This window comes from Pinus tabuliformis, chromosome 1_1 (assembly GCF_031772625.1).
Source record: "Pinus tabuliformis cultivar Carrire ecotype Pingquan chromosome 1_1, CPIR1, whole genome shotgun sequence".
NCBI classification, from domain to species: Eukaryota; Viridiplantae; Streptophyta; class Pinopsida; order Pinales; family Pinaceae; genus Pinus; species Pinus tabuliformis.
Genome location: NC_142297.1, coordinates 441,094,832 through 441,099,534, shown reverse-complemented (window position 1 = coordinate 441,099,534; position 4,703 = coordinate 441,094,832).

Genomic DNA, 4,703 nt, shown 5'->3' with positions numbered 1-4,703 from the left:
GCTCAAACCATTCATTTTTATTGTTTATGCATACACTTCGTAGTTTATTCATGTTGTTTGTAGGAGAAAGGATAGGCACTTTATCTACGTAGCTAATGCATTGTGATTCCAGGTTTTGGCATTAAAAGGGAGCAAAAGACAACGAAAAGGTGGCAAGGAGACAACGAGTTGGTATTGTTGACGTAAGGAGAGGTTGTCCACGGTCTTGGGGGGCATTCCTCATGATCCTCACCAAGAACTCCGAGCCCCACTCCATCCTCCCTCCGAGCTTAATACACGGCCAGTTGTTCTACAGGAACAACAGTTCAAAACTGCTCTACAGGAAACAGCATTTATGATCATCCTACAGGATCAGCAGTTAAACTATAGATTCAACAGCCGAGCTCCTAGAATCATGGATACTTGTTGGAGCATCGTTTTGTATAAGTATAGAGGCCTTAGCCTTGGTTAGGTTGTTGAACCTCTCGTATTGCTATTGTAATTTTGGAGCATAGTTCAGTTTTCGTTCCTTCTTGTAAGCCAATTTGGCATGATATCAGTTATGAATAAAGAAGACAGTTTGTGATCTAGTTCTGAGTTTCTTAAGGAGACTATAGCTCTCAGGTTAGGGCCCAACCTGAGAGCCATAGATCCCCTCTGTTGTAGTGTCATTTCCATTTCATTGCAGCATTGTGAGCTTTCCATTTACACATGCAATTCGAATTACAAGTTGATGAGTTGGTCTTTTTCATGAATAGATAGGATTTGCTTATGGTGAGTTTGTTTACAGTCATTTAGTGTAGCGGAGGATAGATAGAGTCCATTGGAGCTCCAACAAAAAGGCTGTTAGGACTCACTGCCATCTTTCTTGAAGATTGGGGTGCAGCCCATAGCTAGCCACCAAAAACACGCATTTCTTCACTTGATGATTGCTGCAATACAGTCACTGTTACGTTAGATGCTTCCTTGTCATCCACTCATGCACTGCACTTCCTTACCACAGCTTCATGCACGTTCTCTTTCACATTTCGATTGCTGCTCATTGAATTTACAAGCACAAGTAGTTTAGGTTGATGCATTTTTGGTTAAGTAACAGTCATAATCATTTGTTTCACTTACACTGCTCTCTCTCTCTCTCGCTCCATCACTTTGTCCTCCATCTTGATCACGCATGCAGACATCTCTTTGACCCCTGCTCCGCTCTGTTACCTCACCAAGTCTTGCATTCCTCACGTGTCTCCATTCTCTAGCCTTTCATTGACATAGCCCTTCACCTTCCATCCTCCTTCCTACACTCACCTCCCATCCTAATCTTTCACTTCTAAGGCCATCACCAACCTCATCCCTACCTTCCACATCTCCCTCTACCATTTCACCATCCCTCCATCACTCCAAACACTCACGGTGGGTCATCATGTAGCCATTTCTAGACATCCTGTAGAAAACAGAGTATCCTGTAGGATTCTCCACAGCCATCCTGTAGGAGGCCACTCTCTCGGTTGCTAAGCATCTGAATGCGAGGAACCTCTGTGGATGGGTGCTAAGGATCCCTAGGGACCTCTCCTAGCCTCCCCAACCTATCCCACGCTTTCCTTCCTTCTCCATCCCATCTGCACAACCAAACCCTAGTTAGCTCAAGATCACCATCATCCCACACACACTCACAAGAAAATACAAAAACATAACTTTCATGATGCAAGTAGTTTAGAATGATGCATTTTCATTTATCAGAGGTAGTGACAGCATTGGTAGAAGTTGCATTCACATTCCATGCATTGTAGAGGTCAGACTAGTTGAATTAGGGTTTCCTAGGTTTACATGCTTTGATTTGCTCTCAGTTCATTTTTGTCAAGTAGAATAACTTTCCTTTGAGATTAGCTTTCATCCATCAATTAGCAAGCTTCTTCTGAGAGCCTATAGAAGTTGGCTTGAGCCCTAACGGACTTGTGCCAGCTGACCAAGTGACAGCTGCGACAAGAGCTAGTACTTGTGCATACAGCATCGTCGCTTCCAAGTTTGTACGAACTACCGGGTTGATAAAATGAGAGACAGGAAGCCCCAGGAGTTGTAGCATTATTGCTACAATACTGGAGCTCACCATCTTTTTGGCGCCGTTGCCGGGGAAGCGTCAGAGTATTAGTAATTGTTTCTTTTCTTCTACTTTCGTACTCTTACTTCTGCTTAGTAGTTTATTTCATTTCCCTTCTGCAAAAGTAGATTAGCATTTCCTGCTTTCATAGATTAGCATTTACTGCTTTCATAGATTAGTATTTCCTGCTTTCATAGCTTAGCATTTCCTGCTTTCATAGATTAGACTTTCGATTCTGCAAGTGTAGATTAGAATTTCAATTTTGCAATCAATCTGTTTCATTTTTGCAGGTGCATAGAGAAAAACAAAAGCAATCAAAAAAAAAAAAAAGAGAATTCTTTTCCATTTCATGCCTCGTAGGAACCGAGATAGATCAGGCAAATTCCTACCAAACACCCCCACCACATCACTTAGTCACCCTTCACTCTTCGGTGGTGACAGTGATTCAGAGGAAACTATAGGTGAACATCCCAAGACATACCGAAATCCTATAGAAGAAGAAGAGTTAGAGACCACTCCACCTAAAGCTATGGCTGACAATAGAGAGGATGAGAGGATAGAAGGAGCTTTCCCCATCCGAGAGACCAATGGTGAGATGAAAATGAAAAACATTAGCCCCTCTGCTTTGCCTCACTTCCATGGAATGACCACTGAGGATCCTGATACCTTCTTATTTGAGTTTGCTGTCCTCTATAGGACCTATGACTATACTGAGGATGAGCAAAAGCTAAAAATTTTCCCTTCTACTCTCAAGGATGCAGCACTACGCTGGTTCATGGGTTTGCCTGGGAATAGTATCACCACATGGGCTCAGATGCAGCAAGCCTTCAACACCAAGTACCGGGATTATTGTAGGTCCAAGGAAACAAAGGGGGAAATCTTTCGGATGACCATGGGAAACGATGAATCTTTAGAGGACTATGAGGAAAGGTTCCAACTTAGTTACAAGCGGGCCAGGTGCACACTTGACCCTGAATCCCTTAAGTTGGTTCTGCTCCGAGGAGTACCTGAAGATCTCTTAGATACCCTTCACATGTTAGCTGGGGGGGACATTTACCAACTGCCTTATGAGGACATCAAGACTGTGTTTCGAAATCATTCCAGGGCAGCTAGAAAACGAGGAAGAGGAAACCTCCTCTCCACCGGTATCCCTTTCTCCAAACATGAGCTTACAAACCAATTAGAAGATCTTAAGAGTGAGGTGAGACATACCATTGCCATGCAGCTGGACACATTCAGGATCCAGCAAAAGAAAGAGGAAGCTGAGAGAGCCTTGGCTGTCTTCTGTCCTAGGTGCACCAGAAGACACCCTAAGAACGAATGTCCATTGCATTCGGTTGAAGTGTGTTTCGTTTGTGATGAGGACCACCCAACAAATCAGTTTCCAACCTTGCCTGGGTTTAAAGCTATGTACCAAGGGACTGAAGCCCCCACTGAACTTCTCTACTTCATCAACCAAAGGAGGCCTCAAGGATCTAGACCTTATCAGCAGGGGATGCAAGGGGCATCTCAAGCTTATTACAACCCCAACCACTTGACTCCCATGCCTTCCTGGGGTCCCCCTACTCATCCTTCCTGGTCCATGCCTCCTCCATGGTCTTATCCACCTCAGTACCCTACTCAACCTACTTCTCATCCATATCACTCACATACCCAAGCGTAGCCTCAATGGAGTGCACCTCAGTCGGGGTGGAGGCCTCAATACAACAATCCTCTCGCCATTCTGCCTCCACCTCCAGTTCAGCCACAACCATTACCTCCTGCTCCTCCAAGGCAACCTCAAATGCCTGCTCAACCGAACCCGAACCCCAACAATAGACAGGCTCAGCAGGTATATACTGGGGAGACCTCATGCCCTACCTATGTTGTGGAGATCTAGGAGATCAATCTGAGATCTGGAAAGACTCTTCCAGATCGCCAACCTCCTCCCCCAAAGGAGGAGGAAGACCATCAGGAAAGTGAACCAAAGCCTATTCCACCCTTTCCTGAGAGACTTACAGCCACCACACAACCCAACCCGGAGGAAGATGAGCTTCTGGGAGAGCTCAAGCAGTTGTGTGTGAAGATACCCCTTCTCCAGGCCATCAAGGATGTGCCAATCTATAACAAGCTGGTTAAGGAGAAGTGTTTCAAACATCCAGGCAGATGGAAGAAAGATGCTTCAACTATCAATGTCATAGGACAACTGTATGACCTTATGCTAGGACAAGTCATCTGCCCAAAGTACTTAGATCCTGGAAGTCCTGTAGTAGATGTCCACATCAATGGCACCATCATACCCCACACCCTGATTGATCTGGGGGCTGCCATTAATGTAATGACCAGGGATACCATGTGCAAGCTCAATCTTCAAGGTTCCTTGAGGAAGACCTCGACAGTACTGCAATTAGCAGATCGCTCCACTGTGACTCCCGAAGGAATTGTGGAGGATGTCTTGGTCTCTATTGACTCTTGGGAGTATCCTGCAGACTTCCTGGTTCTGCAACCAAAGGCAAAGCTTACTGGATATCCCCTCATTTTGGGAAGGCCTTGGTTAGCCACTGCAGATGCCTATATCAGTTGTCGTGCTGGAAATATGACCATCAAAAATGGTCCTATGTCCAAGCAACTTGTCCTATACCCTCCTGCCCAACCC